This window comes from Pantherophis guttatus, chromosome 3 (genome assembly GCF_059756535.1).
Source record: "Pantherophis guttatus breed Tessera chromosome 3, ASM5975653v1, whole genome shotgun sequence".
NCBI classification, from domain to species: Eukaryota; Metazoa; Chordata; class Lepidosauria; order Squamata; family Colubridae; genus Pantherophis; species Pantherophis guttatus.
This window is the reverse complement of record NC_142065.1, coordinates 161,169,155-161,189,861: the sequence shown is the minus strand read 5'-3', so window position 1 is coordinate 161,189,861 and position 20,707 is coordinate 161,169,155. Positions and strand designations below refer to the sequence as shown.

The 20,707-nt window shown below is 37.0% G+C and overlaps 1 long non-coding RNA gene across 1 annotated transcript in view; it reads left to right on the top strand.

The window, feature by feature from the left end:
• The first annotated feature begins 16,517 nt into the window (after positions 1–16,517).
• The window catches only part of LOC148114881 (uncharacterized), a 90,704-nt gene continuing 86,514 nt past the window's right edge, over positions 16,518–20,707 (top strand). Inside the window, exon 1 of the long non-coding RNA XR_015732898.1 lies at positions 16,518–16,621. This is a non-coding gene — a long non-coding RNA (uncharacterized LOC148114881). The remainder of the gene's footprint in view (positions 16,622–20,707) is intronic.

The window sequence follows — 20,707 nt, the reverse complement described above, 5'->3', positions numbered from 1 at the left end:
TGAGAGTTGCTGTAATTGTTATATAGCCAAAAGGCCCTGAAGTATTTTTTTAAAAGTCCAGAACAATGAGATAAAATTTGAAAGTAGCTTAGGCAGACAATCCCCCAATTTACTGAACTACAGTATAAGATGCTGAAGAAGGTCAGTAGGACAATCACACTTGCAAGATTGATGTCAACCTCAGACCAGAAATCAGCTTCAAATACAGGCTAAAGCTACATTTATAGAGATTGGTTATAATAACAGAATTTTGCAAATTTGATCGTCCTTCTTACTGTGAATTAGGGAAGCATCTGCATAAACTACTTCCAAATGTTATAGCTGCTCTCAATTTACAAAAAATGCTCTAATCTCTTTTGCCTAGTAATTATTGCTGCAAGTCTCTGTAAAGATTATCTCTTTACAACTTCTTTTTTTTTTATTGCAAAAGTTTTACAATTACATTTTCACCCCTTTTTTCACCCCCCCACCTCCCTCCCCAAACTTCCCATCCTCCCTAACCCTCCCTAACCCTCCTCCCCAGACTTCCCTATTATGTACTCATAACTAATAACACTGATATATATACCTGAACCCATCCCTCCCCCTATATTATTTTCCCTCTTTATCTCTTTACATTAAGATATTTCTAATACATTATTTTCAAATAAAAGCTATTTGGTACTTTCTAGTTTGGTATTTGTTCTGAACATATTCTATCCACCTTTTCCATTCCCATTCATAAGTCTCTTGTGAACAATCTTTTAAATATGCTGAAATCTTCGCCATCTCTGCAAAACTGGCCATCTTCAAAGTCCATTCCTCGATAGTAGGCAAAGCTTCATTCTTCCAATATTTACCTATCAACAATCTTGCTGCTGTTATCATATACAATATTAATTTTATTTCACCCCGTGTAAAACCGTTAACTATACCCAATAAAAACAGTTGTGGAGAAAATTGAATTTTTTTCTTCAAAACATTCTGCATGACCCACCATATTTTTATCCAAAAAGCCTTAACTTTCCTACAGGTCCACCAAACATGATAATACGTAGCATCCAAACATTCGCATCTCCAACATTTTGGCTGAACATTAGGGTACATACATGACAGCTTTTTAGGATCTAAATGCCATCTATAAGACATTTTATAAAAATTTTCCCTCAGATTCTGCGACTGTGTAAATTTAACATTCTGAACCCAAATTTTTTCCCATGTTTCCAACATCACTGGTTCTTCAAAATTTTGTGCCCACTTAATCATACAATCTTTAACTAATTCAGTTTCTGAATCCCTTTCTAACAAAACATTATAAAGCCTTTTGATATGCATTGGACCTTTCTCTTTTATATGTCTAACCAATTCTTCCTCATGCAACATAATACCAGTTTTTTGGTCCTCTTTCCATCTCAATTGTAATTGATTATATTGTAACCAAGTTAAATTAATCCCTTCGTCCAACAGTGTCTGCAATGTCTTCAGCTGCCATCTGCCCACATCTGTAAAAAGAACCTCTTTGTATAAAAACCCCCCGAGTGACATTATATTTGTATTCCACAAGGTATGACCAAGATCCAGCCATAGCGGTATTTTATAATCCCATTTGAGTCGGTGCTTCTTCCAAACTCTCATCAAAGAGTCTCTAAGTATATGACTTTTAAATACTTTATCAACTTTGTCATCATAAAATAGGTAAGCATGCCATCCAAATTCAAGATCAAAACTTTCTGCATTCAATATTCCAGCCTTTTTACTTCCAAACCAATCACTTGTTAAAGTTAAAGCTGCTGCATCATAATATAACTGTAGGTTTGGAAGTTTAAGGCCTCCTCTTTCTGGAACATCTTGCATAATTTTCAATTTCACTCTCGGCTTTTTGTCGTTCCAGACAAACTTATTAAGTCCAGTTTGCCAAACTTTCAGTTGTTTATCACTTTTAAGCACCGGAATCATTTGAAACAAAAACAGAAATCTTGGCAAAATGTTCATCTTAACTGCTGCTATTCTTCCAAGTAAAGACAGTTGCAGCTTTTTCCAAGTCTCCATGTCTTTCTGAACCTCTCGCCACAACACCTCATAATTATTTTGAAACAATTTCATGTTTGATTCTGCAACCTGAACTCCAAGATATTTTACCTTAGGTACAATTTCAAAACCTGCCCTCCTTTCAAGCTCATATTTACGATCTTGTGTCATATTTTTGACTATCATTTTAGTCTTTTTTGAATTCACTCTAAAACCTGAAACTCTACATAGTCTTGTATAATGTCGTTCATCAGGATTGTTGATTCCATTGGTTGTGATAGGGTAACCACCAGATCATCTGCAAATGCCTTTATTCTATAATCCTCTTGCCTTATCATTATGCCTTTCAAAATTTTTGAGTCCCGTATTGTATTTAGCAAGACTTCCAATGTTAAAATAAATAAAAGTGGGGACAACGGACATCCCTGTCTTGTTCCTTTTTCAATTTTAAACTCTGTCGTCAAACTTCCTTTAATAATAATCTGTGCTTTTTGCTCTTGATAAATTGCTGAGATCGCCTGTATAAATTGGTCCCCAAAGCCCATCTTTTTTAAAGTCTTTAGTAGAAAATTCCAATCCACTCTATCAAAGGCCTTCTCCGCATCCAAAAAAACCAGCACTGCAGAAATCTGTTTATTCTTGTCAAGATATTCCAATAAGTCTATTACTTGCCTTACATTGTCCTTCATATATCTGCCCTCAATAAATCCCGCTTGGTCCACATGAATCACCTTTTGGATTACTGGCATCAACCTGTTGGCTAATACCTTCGCATAAATTTTATAGTCTGTGTTCAAAAGAGATATTGGTCTATAGTTCTCTGGTTTTTTAGGACCAACTTGTTCTTTTGGTATCAAAGATATATAAGCAGTTGTCCAAGATGGGGGTATTTTGCCCCCTTGTTGAATATTGCAAAATAAATCTCTAAGTTGTCCCACCATTTCAGCTTGTAAAGTTTTATAATACACTGCGGTCAAACCATCCGTGCCAGGAGCTTTGGCTGTTTTTAGCTGTTTAATTGCTGCTGTTATCTCCTCCTCTGTTATAGGATAATTCATTCTTTCCTTTTGTTGATCAGTAATTTTTGTAACTCTCTTATCCTTTAAATATTTTTCTATAAGTCCATTCTGCACCTCTTCTTTGGCATATAATTTAGTATAATAATCCACAAAAGCTTCTTTAATTAGTTTTTGTTGAAAGATTTCTTTCCCTCCAATATCAATACTATCAATAGTCCGTATACTTTGTTTTTTCCTCAATGTGTAAGCCAACCATCTGCCCGGTTTGTTAGCGTTGCAAAATGTATTATGCTTCGCGTATTGTAAACTTGTTGCAACTTGTTCCGCCATAAGCATTTGAAATTGGTCTTTCAAAAGTTTTATAACACTTCGTATTCTTTCATCTGTTGGGTTTTTAATAAGTAACTGTTCTTTATTCTTTATTTCCATTTCCAACTCAAATCTTTTCTTTTGTCGGAACAGTCTATGTTTAGAATTCATGTAGATGAGTACCCCTCTCATATAAGCTTTACTTGCATCCCAAACAATTTCAATTGGGGTACCTTTATTCAAATTTATTTCAAAAAATTCTTTCAAATGCTTTTTAAGTTCTATTGTATTTTTTTCATATCTAAACAAGTTCTCATTTAATCTCCAAGAACGTCTCTCAACCTTATCCATCTCAATTTCTATCCATACAGGGCTATGGTCAGTCAGAGTTCTTGGACAAATCTTTGTTCTTTTTGTCTTAACAAGTAGATCTCCTTAATCTCCAAAACTGTAGATGTACGTGGAGATGGTGTTCTTTCCTTAAGAATAGTACTGTAAAAGTGTTGTGCCTTCTCTACGGTATTCAACCGATATCCTTCTCCCTTATATCTAAAAATTATCCCAGCTGGTGCGTCCCACCGGAAGGGTATCTGTAAATTTCTCAATTCCTTAACAAGAAAACCAAATTCTTTTCTAGCTTTCAGCATTTTGGGAGGTAATTCTTTAAAAATTTCAAGTCGTGAGCCCCCCACTTGTACAGAAGTGTGAAAAGATTTTTGCAGGATATCATTTCTAATTTCTCTCTCAGTAAAGTATATGACCACATCTCTAGGCAATTGTCTTTGTCTGGCCACCCAAGAGTTCACTCTGTAAATTTTATCTATTTTATGAAATACCAAATCAGGATTAGCTTGTAAAATCTTAGCCAAGGCTTCAGAGCAAACCTGTCTCAAATCCTGTCTCTCCTCCTCTCGAATTCCCCGAAGCCGTATGGCAAATTCCATCGCCCGGAATTGTATCATAACAATCTCATCTTCAATTCTCTGCATTTTATTGTCAACTTCATCAATTTTATAATCATTGTCTTTCATCTTAACATTAACTTCTGATTTGAATTCTTCAACTTTAAAATCAACTTTCCCAATAAATTCTGCCAGGCCAGACGCCACTTCTGATATTTTTTTGGTCACCTTATTTTGATTCTGTTTCACCATGTCTTTAACTTCATTAATTTCCTGCATAAATTCCTGATGTGATTTTTGAAGTTTATCATCTATCTCCTGTTGACATTTTTGAAATTTGTCATCCAGAGTTTTAGAAATAAATTCTTTTAAATCTCCCACATCAAATTCTTTTTTCTGAGTTTGTAGCTGTTGAGCAGGGGGAAGTTGCGTTTGATGTTTGTGTGTGGGGGATCCCCCCCCTAATGCCTTCCCTTCCTGCTTCTTTGAAGCCATCCTGGCTCGTGATCTAGTTTTTCTAAAGAGGGAGGTTCCTTTTCCTTTCCCTCCAGCACAAAGACTTCTAAAAAAGTCCCCCAGATTTGATCAAACAAGGGTTAAAATAAAGCAAAGTCCAATATTGAGAAAGGAAAAAAATTTCCCAGTTGTTTCTCTTATAACAAGCAAGGCAGCTTAGTAGCAACTTGGAAACTTTGTAGCAAAACAAAATAACTTCACCAATCCACACTCGCTGGCTCGTTAACTCTGAAGCTAGGCGCCATGTTTTTTCAAAGCACTTTCACTCATTCGCATTTTCTCAGATTGAAAAGTCAACAAAGTGCTAATACTTGCGTTTCCAAATTTCAGGATTCAGGTAGTTTCGCTGTTTATTAAAGCTGGTTCTTTCGCTTTAAGTTTCCTGCAGCCGGCTTGTTCTGCAGAAGCAGAATCGTCCCACGCCGCCCGGAGTCTCAGCAGGTTGGAAGGGAGCCGCGCCTGTTTCCTCCCCAGAAACGATTCCCTGGGGGGTTACAGGGGCTCGACCTGTGCCCTGCTAGCTCTCCTCCAACAATCCTCAGGATTTTGAAGTTTTCGAGCCGCTTCTCGATCGCGAAGCGGCTCTACAGGTGGCGGGGCTGGCGGAGCTTCAAAGAGCGCCGCCGTCGCCGAAGACAAGGAAACCGGAAGTCCCTCTTTACAACTTCTTAACTATGTACAACAATTGGACTGACAACTCTTAACATTAAATAATATAGATTTTTTTTTTGGAAAAAATAGATTTATATAAATTTTAATTTTCTTCCATTGCCATTTCTGGTATGTCATTTCTAGCAATTTATGGCTATACTAAGATGAAATAAGATTGATCTAGTAAATGCCATCAACATTCTCTTACTGAAGCAGATTCAGCAAAAGTAATACTCTTCAGTAACTGCTTTGGCCTTGTTGACAATTGATATATTCTTGGAGCTCATAAACACAGATCGGATCCAAAAAACTACTTTAGGTAAGGTGAAATAACAGTCTTCACACATGATTTATGAAATCTCCTACACTTTTAAAAGGTAGCCTTACATGTAGCATGAAAATGTGACACTGAGAAAGTGAAACCCACAACCCTTTTAAGCACACACATTTTTTTTTCAAACATGGCTTGAACATTTTCATTAACATAGAGAACAGGAGCCTTTACAGTTGTTACTGAACTACATCTCCTAGCAGCCACAGCCAGATTAGCCATGTTAACATGCAGTCATTAAGCAAATCATATGGTTGTTAACCGAATCCTGGCTTCTCCCATTGACTTTACTTGTTGCAAGCCACCTGGGAAGATTACAAAGGGTGATCGCATGACTCTAGAAGAGTGCAACTTCCATAATTACATGATGGTTGCTAAATGTCTGAATGTTGATAATGCAACTGTGGGGAGGTTGCAATGATTGTAAGTAACAGAATAACAGAGTAACAGAGTTGGAACGGAGCTTGGACATCCTCTAGTCCAACCACCTGGCAAGCAGAGAACCCTACACCATTTCAGAATAGTTGTCCAATCTTTTCTTAAAAACCTCCAACGTTGGAGCACCCACAACTTCTGAAGGCAAGTCTTTCCACTGATTAATTATTCTAATGTCAGGAAATTTCTCCTTAGTTCTAGGTTGGTTAGCTCTTTGATTAGTTTCCATCCATTGCTTCTTGTTCCTCCTTCAGATGCTTTGGAGAAGCTCTTCTTTGTACCAATCCCTTAGATATTGGAACACTGCTATCATGTCACCCCTAGTCCTCCTTTTCATTAAACTAGACATATCCAATTCCTGCAACCTTCATGTGTTTTAACTTCCAGCCCCCTTATCATCTTTGTTGCTCTTCTCTGCACTCTTTCTAGAGTCTCAACATCTTTTTATATCATGGCAACCAAAACTGAATGCAATATTCCGAGTGTGATCTTACCAAGGCATTAAAAAGGGGTACTAACACTTCACTTGTTCTATCCGTCTATTAATGTAGCCTAGGACTGTGTTGGCTTTTTTTGGCGGCTGTAGCACAGTGTGAGGCTTGGATATAAATTGCTGTTTTCACCACCATCATAATTTTGAATGATTGTTAAACAAATTGTTGTAAATTGAGGACTATTTGTAGCATATCGTCTCTATTACCATGTTTCTCCAAAAATATGATTTACTCAGAAAGTAAGTCCTAGCTTGATTTTTACACGTGTGCCCAGTATAAACCCTATCCCCAAAATAAGCCCTAATTAAGACCCCACCTACTCCAGGGTACACAGGTAAAAATTAAGTTTTAGCTAGGAAAACTTAAAAAGCTAAATTTGCCAGATGCAGAAAGTGTTAAAAATATTTTTGACCAAGTGAATAATCTCAGATAATAATAAGAAAACAACGTTGTTAAAATACGACTAGGTTTGTTTTAAAGTAGTCACCTTAAAGCTACTGATTTTTTAAAATTGCTCTAAAATTGAATAACTATTTTCTGTCACTTACCATTTATACCATGTATCATGTCGTTTAATCAAAACAGTAGAAGTTTGAAGAGCAACCTTCATTACAAACTTGCTAATCTACATTTCATGGGAAACTTGCCATGGATGTCTCACACTATGATACAAAACCATGCAAGCTTAAACTGACATCAGTAATTCTGCTACTTTCAGAGAAGGAAACCTGTGTTCCTCCAGTCCCCTGCCAACCAGGGCCTTCAGAATTGAACGTTATTGATAACAGAACAAAACAGAATATTCTTTTGGCCAAATGTGATTGGACACACACGGAATTTGTCTCCGGTGCATAATCTCTGTGTGTACATATAAGCAACAAAGTGATAAATCATAAATCATAAGGTACAATCATAAATCATAAGATTCAAGCAACAAAGTGATAGTTATAAGATATCCATAAAAGGAAGTAATAGAAAAGATGAGAATGATAATAGTAATACAGCCTTACTAAATTGTTAGGTATCCTTAGGCATAAGACAGTGCTGTGGGAATTAGGTTTTTAGCAGAGTGATGGCATGGGGAAAAAAAAATGTCTTTGTGTCTAATTATGTTTTGCAATGCAATGCCCTATAGCGGTGTCCTGAGGGGAGAAGTCGAAACAGGATGTCCAAGATGTGAGGGGTCTGTAGATATTTTTTTTTCTTTCTGGCTCATGCAGTATTGATGTCTTCAGTGGAATACAGGGTAGTTGCAACTGTATTTTCTGCAGTCCTAACTATCCATTGAAGTCTGTACCTGTCCAGTTTAGTTGCTGAACCAAACCAGACAGTTATAGAAGTACAAATGACAGACTCAATTATTCCTCTGTATCAGCAGTTCCCTGGACAGTCTGAACTTTCTGAGTTAGTGCAGGAAGAACATTCTTCTTTGTGCCTTTTTAATGATGCTTCTAATGTTAGGTGTTCATTTCACTTAACTTTTCCACTCCTCCCTCCCCCCCACCAACCAGGGCCTTCAGAAATGAGGATTCTCAACAGTTAATAGTGGTGGAGGAAAATGTGTTTATTTTGGTTTGATTTTATTCTGTATGGTATTTTTATCCTTTGGAAATTGTAAATCATTACACTCCAGCATGTAGGCAGCATACAAATCACTGTAACCATCATCATCTATTGGGTATACCGTGCATATATGAGCATGTGTGTATGATAGATAGAAGTTAGTTCTGAGCAAGCCTTCTCTACAAGACTCCCATTGAGATAAAAAAACTAGCTTTTGTTTAGAGTTATCATTGTATCTTTGTAATACTCTCTATATCTCTGTGTGGTGGTAGTAAAGCTGTTTTACTTTTTTTTAATAGCCAGAAGTGCATTTAGAGGATTTGCAGAGAAGAGAAGGAGGGAAATTATCTTTGGATTTCCCCTGCTTGTTAGAGATTAAACAGCTAGAGAATTCCTCATAGGATAAGGTGACCAGATTTTAACATTGGTAAAGAGGGACATTGTGGGCGTGGCTTATTTTGTGGGCGTGGCTAGCTGGTCACGTGACTGGGTGGGCGTGGCTAGCTGGTCACGTGACCGGGTGGCCATGGCTATGTGTATAGGGTAAGGTGAACAGATTTTAACATTGGTAAGAAGGACACCATTGTGGGCGTGACTTATTGTGTGGGCGTGGCTTGAAGGCCATGTGACTGGGTAGGCATGGCTAGCTGGTCATGTGACCGGGTGGCCATGGCTATGTGTATAGGGACTACTCAGAGGGCTGAAAAGTCATTTCTGACAGGTCCTCACACTTTTGACTGGTCCTCACACTTATGACCATCCTCACATTTATGCCCATGCAGTATTCTTAACAACCATGTCACTCATTTCACAACTGCTTCTCTTCACCATGATGACAAGATAGGGCAAAAATGTAAAATGTGAGGACAGTCGTAAGTTCGAGGACTGGTCAAAAGTGTGAGGACCAGTCAAAAATAACTTTTTCAGCCCTCTAAGTAGTCCATATGCACAAAATGACTAACCAGAGGGCTGAAAAAATCATTTCTGACAGGTCCTCGCACTTTTGACTGGTCCTCACACTTATGACCATCCTCACATTTATGCCCATGCAGCATCTTTAACAACCATGTCACTCATTTCACAACTGCTTCTCTTCACCATGGTGATAAGATAGAGCAAAAAAAGTAAAATGTGAAAACAGTCGTAAGTTCGAGGACTGGTCAAAAGTGCGAGGACCAGTCAAAAATAACTTTTTCAGCCCTCTGAGTAGTCCATATGCATAAAAGGATACAGCAATAGAGAGGGATGAAGGAAGGGAAGGGAAATTAGAGTAGGAGTGAAGGTTTGAGGAGAAAGATTGCTGTACAATAAAAAAGATGAAAGGGAAGAAAGCCAATCCCAAACAAATATAAAGATATTAAGATAAAGAATGAATGGTTAAACTTTAAAGAATAAAAGAGAACAAATATGAATAAATAGCAGTAATTAGAAACACACATACAAACATACAATTTATTTTCTTTGAACAGAGTATTTGGCCTTTAAACAGTTTAAACAGTGTTTAGTCACTTCAATTAAATTTACAATTTCTATATTTCCTTTTTGCCATATTTATTCCTCATCTATTTTTTTAAAAAAACCAATATTACCCTTCATCCTCATCTCTAATCTTAATCAAATTCAATTTTTCCCTTCTATTCTATATTATACCCCTTCCCATTGTCATCTATTTTTATATCCATCCTCACATTGTTTAATTATGTAATTATGTAATACAGTTGTTTAATACAAATTCAACATTTTAATATAAATCAATTAGTTATAAAACTATCTTTTTTGTATATTAATCAATATGAACATGAATATTCCTATTATTTCCATGCAATCCAATTTCTTACAAATCAATTAATTATATTTACCAATAATAATAAACCAAATAATTTCCCCCATATATTCCTCTGAACCACAACTTAACCATTTCTGCTTTCAACACAATATACAATTAATAGTATCTCAATTATTACAATTCCCTAGTTAAATACAGCTTTTTTTTCTTTTGTGTTTTAAAATCTTGAACTCTCCTCCTAAATTTCCCATTGTTTGCAGTTTTTCACCTACCTTTTTTGGGGAGGAAAAATAAAAATAAAAATAAATCTCTCTCTGCCTCATTTTGTCACGTTGCACCAAAGATCCTGGTTTCGGTTTCGTTTCTGCAGCTTAGCTAGGGGAAAAAAAAAACTGCTTCAGGAACTCTTTACACTGATTGCCTGTAGGGCGGCCCTTTGAAGCCCCGGGCAAGAGTTTAAACAGTTTTTTTTTCTTCTAGCCATCAGCTGGGGCTCAAGAGGCAGCGGGACTGAGGAGGCAGAATGAAAAATCGGGACTTTTTTGAAGTGCCGCGGGACGCGGGACAAATTGCTAAAAATCGGGACTGTCCTGCCAAAAGCGGGATGTCTGGTCACCTTATCATAGGAACAAATTCAGAACATCTATGTTAAAGCAGCAGCTACATCAACATTATGCTTTGGTCACACTCTAGTATCCTGTCCATTGTAGTTTTATGATGCTCACACTCTTATTTTGGGCTCAAGCTGATCTCCAGTGAGCAATGTTTGACAGAAAGAAAACTTCATCTCCTCAAGCTCCTTCCATTTACAAATGGTCTACTCAATGCATTTGTCTCAAATCTTCCTCACTAAAAGTATCCTTATCTCAGCCCTACTATATCCAGCTCTGAAAAGTGGAAACAAAATCTGAGATATATCACTTATGTTGCCAAGAAAACTCTACAAAAGTGTGTATGAATCATATGTCCACACTTCAACTTGAGTCTGTTGCTGGGGCTCAGCACCCCGGATAGCCCCCTTTCAGGGTGCCGTTATATATTTTAGGGATTCGGGTTAATGTCAGCATTCCAGAAGAACCCAACTCCAATTAAAAACTCTGAGAGAGGCATTTCCTCAAAGTCCAATTTATTAGAGTAGGTATACTGGCACATCTGGGAAAACTCGAATCTGAGAGTTCCGGGTTTTCCCACAGAAAATCATCCCAAATCCAGCCCCTGCACCCCTCAGTCCATCACATGGCCCAATCACCATCTGTCCCATTTTGAGCCATCACTTCAACTCCTCCTCCTCCAGATGCAGGAACAACCTGACCTTGACTCAAAAGAAGAATGCTATTATATCTAACTACAAACCCTCTACTAAATCCCCCCCTCCTACTTTCCCAAGCACAAGAAGATGGCAGCGTGGAAGCTTCTGGTGCTAATATGGCTTCCAAGGCTCACAGAGTCTTTACCTTTTGCCCTCATCATATACACATGCAAATAGTGAGTCTTTTATTTGAAATCAATGCAACTGCTATCATTTTCTTTAAATAGTATCTTTAAATTGGCACAGATGCTGTAGTAACACATTAAAATAGTTTCCTTTCAATATAATAGGCTTCATTTTTTCAGGGTCATTCCATTATCCATTTTGCTGAAACTCTTAAAATGAATTAAGATTTAAACTGTCCACTTATTCATTGTCAGTGAAGGAAAAAAAAGGGCTTTTACTTTTTGCACAAAGGATATTTTCATGTAGTGTCTTCACTTGAGCCAGTAGCTAAGAAAAAGTTAGAAGGTAGCCTAAATTTGATCTAAAAATGTCTCTCTTTTGCTTCATATTACATGATAAGAAGTATTGTATTATTCTAGACTAAAATAAATTTTAACTTCATTGATAATAAAATGGCCTAACGGTCTCAAGATCTAAAATATTTTATAATCTTTCAACTGAAAGTAGAAAAATGCAACTTTATGTGCAATGTGCACTAAGTAAAAGCATTTCCAAGATGCTTACTTGGTAGTTTAATTTTTATTTGGCTGCTATGTTTTCCCTTTTACACTTCCCCCTTTTCCTCTTTTTAAATGCATGTGGGTGATATAAAAATTGGGTGTTTTAAGGCTTGCCATTCAAGGAGGAGAATTCTATCATTCCTAGATATGCCTTGCAAATATTCCAGTGCTTTCAAAGCCTGTTCAGCCCAGGAAAGATTTAATGCATTTGGTGAAGTGCTTCATTTTGTAAATGACACATTTTTCATAAAGCACCAGTGTAATTCTCACGTTACTTTTTATTCTGTTGGTAATATTAAGTGAATATTATTGCCATTCAATTGCCCCAATCAGAACTGGTAAGGAGGAGGAGTATGCAGTTCAATATCTGTTAATAAAATAGGAGGAAAAAAGAGGAAAGGATAGGGATGACAGCACCCAAATGCCCCTGCACTCACCAGAAGGGTAAGCATGAATCAAATCTTTCAATGAACCATTCATGTCACAAGTAACTTTTTTCTGAGTGCAGGTAACTTAAAAAAATAGGGAAGGTATCACAGCTTTATAACCATAAACAACCATTATTCATTTAGCATGAATCACAATCTGAGCTGCCTTGAAACTCTTGGCAAATTTTAATTTAATTTAATTTAATTTAATTTCGAATTTATATACCGCCCTTCTCCCTGAGGACTCAGGGCGGTGTACAGCCAAGATAAAAAAAAAAATTCTGTGACTTCTGAGGTAAAGCAAATAAAATGTAAAAAAATATGTTGGCATCACATTTCTAGAAAAAGTTATCACATGGTCATGATATATTTAGACATATTTACCATCCCATGCTAGTAGGATTGGCAATGGTATTAGGTTAATAATATAAAATATATCAAGTGGGTAATTTTGTGTGTCAGGCACCATCAAGTGTACTGCTTCTACTGATGGAAAACTCCCATCAACAGGATCGGGAGCTGTGATCATCTTCTACCGAAGCTATTGTAACTTCTCAAATCTGATTTGAAAGGTTGAGAGATTGTCTGAAGAAAACCTGAAAAAAGGGAAGGAATTCAATTTTGTAACAGAAACCAACACATGCAAATTCCATTATATTGCAACCTCATAAGGTAGACTAAGAACAAATGATGGCCTAAAACTTTTTTTTATTAAGATTGGCTATTGCAACAGAAGAGGGACGTGGTGCTTCAATGGCTAAGTCACTGAGTTTGTCGATAGAAAGGTCGGCAGTGCAGCGATTTGAATCCCTAGTGCTGCGTAACGGGGTGAGGTCCTGTTACTTGTCCCAGCTTCTGCCAACCTAGCAGTTTGAAAGCACATAAAAAATGCAAGTAGAAAAATAGGGACCACCTTTGGTGGGAAGGTGACAGCGTTCCATGAGCCTTTGGCATTTAGTCATGCCGGCCACATGACCATGAAGACATCTTCGGACAGTGCTGGGTCTCTGGCTTTGAAACGGAGATGAGCACTGCCCCCTAGAGTCGGGAATGACTAGCACATATGTGCGAGGGGAACCTTTACCTTTACCTTTTATTGCAACAGAATCCTGCAATCTGAATGTGTTTCCCTTCTTCCCTTTTTTATATATCATTTGAATAAAGAGGGTGGGCTCAAACATTTTCATAACTTTCCTTCCTCAGCTGTGTTTATACCCAGGTGAGGGTAGAAAAATAGTAGATCTTCCTTCTCTCTATCAAGATAATCTTTCTCTGTACACTATACTGTATTTGTGTAATTAGTATTAAAAATATTAGCTGTTACAAATTAGCTGTGATCATTCCACAGAGATCAAAAAAGCTTATAATGTTCTTGCTACTTTTTATATCCTTCCAACAAATGTGAGCCGAGGCTAGGTGATGTTGCTCCATGATAGGTGTACAGTATTTTGCTGAATAAATCACAATTGGATGTGTTTAAACAATGCATGGAGGTATAAACCAGAGAGTAACTCGGGTCACATAACATGTTAGGATAAAACCAAACAAATAACTTTATGGCTTAATATAATCAGTCTAAACCAATTTAGCAAGCTCAGCAACTGATGGAAATTTGAACATGATTTCAAATCCAGAACTCTTACTTGCATTATTGTATTGCTATGCATTATTTACAATTAAAACAGTAGATTTGATCTATTAAGATCCAGATCATAACCCAGGTCTACTGTACTTTGAATGCAAGAATGCAGACAACTATTTGAGTTTTACTAAATGCCATAAGTTACCAAATGCCCCAAATTTTAAAGTCATTCCTTATGATAATGGTGATAATCCTTTAATACTAATCATTGCACAAAAATGAATGGAAGATTATCTTTTACTAGTTTTTACAAGTTTCCAAATCCCATTAAAAAGATGCATGTTTTCCCCTTTTTCCTGGAAGCCTTGAAATTCATTTCTGATAAAGAGGGTCATTTCTCAACTCGCAGAAAGACAATTTTTTGGCAGCAAACATATGTATAGTATGTAGTTTTCTTCTGGTTATTAACAAAACCATCTGGTATTTTGCTGAACACAGAACAGAATCTACGACCAGTCTTAATAGCTTCTTTTTGCATAGCAAAGCTGAGTTGGAAACAGTTTTCAGTTTGAGATACTTTTCATATTTATTAAAATACCACCATGAAATTTTACAAAGGGCCAACTTTTGTTCTACAAGATCAGATTGTTTTTGAACAATTTAGCATGGAGGAAAAATATAGCAAAGTTGCACCCTATAGTAAGACTCATTATGATTACATGATAGGCCAATAAACTCCAATAGAGAAATAATTATGCAATTGCTCCCATTCTCCATATTCCTGATATCCAAATATATGTCTACATATTTAAACATGGTGTATCCAGGCAGCAAAATAAATACCCATAATGTGTGAGATTAATCGCTGAATTTACAAGTTTTGAATTGTTAAATTTGCCACCTCAATCTGGTTCATTTCAATCTGTTAGAATTCAGCTTTCCCGACTCTCAGCAAATAATCTCATACATTTGGCTGTTAGTTAATCCAAGCAAATGCAATAAATAGAATCACAAAACACAGACATCATTTTCTTTAAATTATTATACAGCTTATATTACACAACTACAACATATAAGCCAAACGGTGCATTAAATGTAGTCTTCTGCATTTATTCACATGACACTTTGGCAACCTTGAAATATACATGAAAACTATTCTTTGAGCCTCTCAACAATTTCTATTCAATGAAAATTAAGGATGCATAAATCCAGGTGACCATGAGATGGCAGCCAAGAGTTGAAATTTTGGTTACTATTTATTGCATTCTAGGGGCAAACCACATCAGGTAACCAATGTAAATTTCCTAGTAAAGTGTATATTTTTTGTACAAAATATACCAACTGTCATAAAATTGTGTCCTCTTAATTGTTCCATTGGTGCAGAAAAATTTTATATACATGAGCACTGAGACAGTACTTAATATTTTCAGATGCTCATATTCTTTTGAACTATATTCCTGAGATATGGACAAAAAGACTGACTCTTTTCACACTTATAATTAAAATTTATAACGAAGGGACCTATTAGAAAAATAAACATATGGCCCCAACTAGTCAAACATCAATTGCAGAGTTAATGTTATTAGCAATTTGCAAATGAATCACTTAGTGGCATAGATGAACTATGGATGATTATAATGAAATACGGCTTCTATGTACTGAAATGTTTATATAGAACTTTATATACATGTGTACCTACCCTGCATGTTTTGTCCAGGCTGAGATAACATGATATAACATAACAGGTTTGGAAGTAAATCCCACCGACTTCCATACGCCTTACTTCTTATTTTACAAATATAGATTCCTACACTTCATTTATTGCCCATAAATAACAGGCACCTTGTGATTTGTTCACAAGCTGCTGTAAAGACCATTGAGGTGAATGGCATCCTGCTGTGCAAATGATTTTGCCACCAGACCTTCATCGTATGTGAGAAAAATTTTCATATGCTGCTTAGAGATGCAGAAATAATCCATCACAGGATTTTTTTTTAGAGGACATGATGTGATCTGCCAAAAAAGGAATCTACTGCATCCCAAACAGGCACATAATCATAATGTCTGCTAGTATTAATCTTGAAGTTACTTGGCTCCAAAAGTTCTCTTTCCCTCTCCGTCTCCCTCTTTCGCTCTCTCTCTCTCAGCTACGTATAAAACCAACTACACACTCTGAAAAGTTACATGCAAAATGTATATTATCTCACAGACAGCTTATAAAATGTACTAATTAGAGAATGAGGCATACGAAAAGTTTCTGTTAGATGAAATTATGGGTAACAATGATTGCCAATTTTTTTTAGTTGGCTTTTTTTTTTTAAGAAAAAAAAATCACTGAATTCATAGATTGTACAGACTAATAATTAAAAGCTGTACTGATTCAGGCCAGATTTATATAGGTCCCATAATTCAATTCAATAAGTTTGAGCCCAAGCTACAAGTATTTATCAGCACCACAGAATTGTTGAGAACAATTGTAACACCAGCTCTGTAAGACAAATTTTTTTGGGGGAAAGACTATTTTATACAAAGGATGATGGAACCTATTTATGTTACCTACAGTATAGTTTTTCCACTGATGAATGAGATTATTGAAGACCAAGGTAAGTTATATTCTACTATCATTTTTTTTTTTTGCTTGTACTACCTTCTTGTAGTTTTGCCCTTTGATTAGAACTGATTGGTGGAATTAGAATTATGATTTTTGAAGTTGATGCCTTATAATGTAAATCCTGTGAACTTCTACATGCTGCTCTACAATACAGCTTCCAACAATTTTTGATAATGTCTTCCTAAATAGTCAAATAGATTCATAGTAAGCTGCAGGAATTTTGCATAATATCTCTCAGTTTACTTTGTTACATTTCAGATTAAAGTCTACTTGTTTGAAGTCCTGCTAAATTTAGTAAGGAAATACTATATGCTGAAATCCAGTTTGGTGCAGTGGCTAAGGCATCAGGCTAGAAACTGGGAGACCATGAGTTCTAGTCCTGTCTTTGGTACAAAGCCAGCTGACTAACCTAGAGCCTGTCACTTTCTTTCAGCCCTAGGAAGGAGGCAATGGCAAACCACTTCTGAAAAACCTTGCCAAGGAAACTGCATGAACAAAGCTAGTCAGTCTTCAAGAATATCTATAACTGTACACGAATGAAGAGAGGGGGGAGAGGGAAATCTTATATGCTAGATGTTGATGGATGCACCATCCTTATCTACCAAATTGTTTTCTTCCTAGTGAAGAATAGAGGGGGATCACCTGGTGTCCTACTTTCCATTTCTATTTTTTTATTACTGTGTATGTGAAAGGGTTAAGAGACAAATAAGTAACCAAAGACTATTCTCTTTGGGACTCTCCATGTTAATTACCCAGAATATAGTTTTCAGTGGCTCTGGAAAATTCTGTGCCTTTTGATTTATAGATAGATAATGTAGATCGTTTTTATTAAATCCTTTACCCTGTTGCTTGTGGATCATCTCCCTCTCTCCCTCCCTCTCTTCCTCTCTACTTCTTTAATAATTGCCACCCTATAGTTTTTTATAGCATTGCATGTATTCAGTGGTGGGATTCATTTTTTTTAACAACCGGTTCTGAGGGCATGGCTTAGTTGAAGGTATGGCTTGGTGGTCATGTGACCGGGTGGGCATGGCTATGTGCATAGGGACTACTCAGAGGGCTGAAAAAAGTAATTTCTGACTGGTCCTTGCACTTATGACCATCCTCACATTTATGCCCATTGTGGCATTCTTAACAACACTGTCAGTCATTTCACCACTACTTCTCTTCACCACGGTGACAAGATAGGGCGTAAAACGTAAAATGTGAGGACAGTCGTAAGTTCAAGGACTGGTCAAAAGTGCGAGGACTGGTCAAAAATAACTTTTTCAGCCTTCTGACTAGTCCCTATGCACATAGGGACTATTCAGAGGGCTGAAAAAAGTCATTTCTGACTGGTCCTCACATTTTTGACCGGTCCTTGCACTTATGACCTTCCTCACATTTATGCCCGTTGCGGCATTCTTAACAACTGTGTCAGTCATTTCACTACTACTTGTCTTCACCACGGTGACAAGATAGGGTACAAAACATAAAATGTGAGGACAGTCGTAAGTTCAAGGACTGGTCAAAAGTGCGAGGACCAGTCAAAAATATTTTTTTCAGCCCTCTGAGTAGTCCATATGCACAAAAGGACTACCCAGAGGCTGAAAAAAGTGATTTCTGACAGGTCTTCGCACTTTTGACCGGTCCTCACCCTTATGACTAGTCATCATTTATGCCCATTGTAGCATTCTTAACAACCTTGTCACTCATTTCACAACTGCTTCTCTTCACCATGGTGACAAGATAGGGCGAAAAACGTAAAATGTGAGGACAGTCGTAAGTTCAAGGAGTGGTCAAAAGTGCGAGGACCAGTCAAAAATAACTTTTTCAGCCCTCTGAGTAATCCATATACACAAAAGGATACAGCAATAGAGAGGGATGAAGGAAGAAGAAGAGAGATGGAAGAAAGGAGAGAGAGGGAAGGAAGAGAAGGGAGGAAGGAAGGGAAGGGAAATTAGAGTAGAAGTGAGGGTAAGAGAGGAAGGAAGAGAGGAGGAGAAGGAGAAAGGAAGAGGAAGTAGGGAAGAGAAGAAGAGGGGTGGAGAGAAAATAAGAAGGAAAGAAAAGAGAGAGGTGGTAGGTTTGAGGAGAAAGATTGCTGCACAGTAAAAAAGATGAAATGGAAGAAAGATGAAATGGAAGAAAGATGAAATGGAAGAAAGGCAACCCGAAACAAATATAAAGATATTAAGATAAAGAATGAATTGTTAAACTTTAAAGAATAAAAGAGAACAAATATGAATAAATAGCAATAATTAGATACACACATACACACATACAATGTATTTTCTTTGAACAGAGTATTTGGCAGGTTCACAAATTTAAACAGTGTTTAATCATTTCAATTAAATTTACAATTTCTATATTTCCTTTTTGCCATATTTATTCCTCATCTATTTTTTTTAAAAAAACAATATCACCCTTCATCCTCATCTCTAATTTTAATCAAATTCAATTTTTCCCTTCTATTCTATATTATACCCCTTCCCATTGTCATCTATTTTTATATCCATCCTCACATTGGTTAATTATGTAATATTACAGTTGTTTAATATAAATTCAACATTTTAATATAAATCAATTAGTTATATAACTATCTTTTTTGTATATTAATCAATATGAACATGAATATTCCAATTATTTCCATGCAATCCAATTTCTTACAAATCAATTAATTATATTTACCAATATTAATAAACCAAATAATTTCCCCCATATATTCCTCCAAACCACAACTTAACCATTTCTGCTTTCAACACAATATACAATTAATAGTATCTCAATTATTACAATTCCCTAGTTAAATAGAGCTTTTTTTCTTTTGTGTTTTAAAATCTTGAACTCTCCTCTTTTCCCCTAAATTTCCCATTGTTGCACCTACCTTTTTTAGTGAGGAAAAAGAAAAGAAATCTGCCTGCCTAATTTTCCAATGTTGCAGCAACAGCAAAGCCAACAGTCTGCTTTACTTTCAGTTTCGTTTTTCAGCATAGCTAGGGGGAAAAAATCTGCTCCAGCACTCTTTGCAGGCAAGCAGCAGAGCCCTCCGCAAAACAGCTGAGAGCAAATCAGCTGAGAGTCGGGAGGCCATCTAATCAACGGGCTAATTAGCCTATGCTGAAGCTCTGTGGGCCAATAAAATAAAAAAAACCCACTGAACCGTTTGTTAAATTGCTGGCTCGCCCGCCCCTCGCCCACCACTATTTATTGGCAATAAATAGTGCTGCGAAGGGGCGGGGCAAGGGGCAGGGCGAGGCAGCAATTTAACAAATGGTTCGGCCAAATCACCTAGAACCGGCAAAATCCCACCACTGCATGTATTGCATGGCCTGAGTACTTGCTCTGACCTAAATGTAGCAATTGACTGGCACACACAAATCTAATTGTACGCCTGTGGATTTTTAAATATTTGTGCCTTTTACCCGGGGTGAAATCCAGCAGGTTCTAACAGGTTCTGGAGAAATTTTGAGTAATTCGGAGAACCGTCAAATACCACCTCTGGCTGGCCTCAGAGTGGGGTGGGAATGGAGATTTTGCAATATCCTTCCCTCAGGAGTGGGGAGGGAATGGGGAGTTTGCAGTAGCCTTCCCCTGCCATGCCTACCAAGCCACGCCCACAGAACCAATAGGGAAAAAAATGAATTTTACCCCTGCTTTTACCCCAAACTGGAGCCCCAAACCTTAACAACTGAAGTAGTGACAGTCTCCCAACCAATTTTGAAGCACAGAGGAACTTTTAGAAAACGGGTGTTCTGTGCTTGACAGGATCTCTGAGAAATGCATTTTTGGTACGTAGGGTGAGTTAATTGTCTATGGTAGCTGGAAGGGAGTAACTCTTCTAAATTCCTAGGCAAACAAGACCATTCTTAGTCCCTCCTCTTGTCACCCTAAATTTAGTTGTCCTTATGAAAGGTTGATTTAAGCGTTTTCTGAAAAGACATTTCCCTGAAAGGTCTGAGGTTTATTCTAAGTGAAATGCAATTGAACATCAAAGATCAGATCATCCCAATTTAATTGTGGCTCTGCTTGACCTATCGCAAGTACATTGCTGTCAGTGCTTTGGATTTCAATGACTTAGCCTGCTCCCGACGGTGGG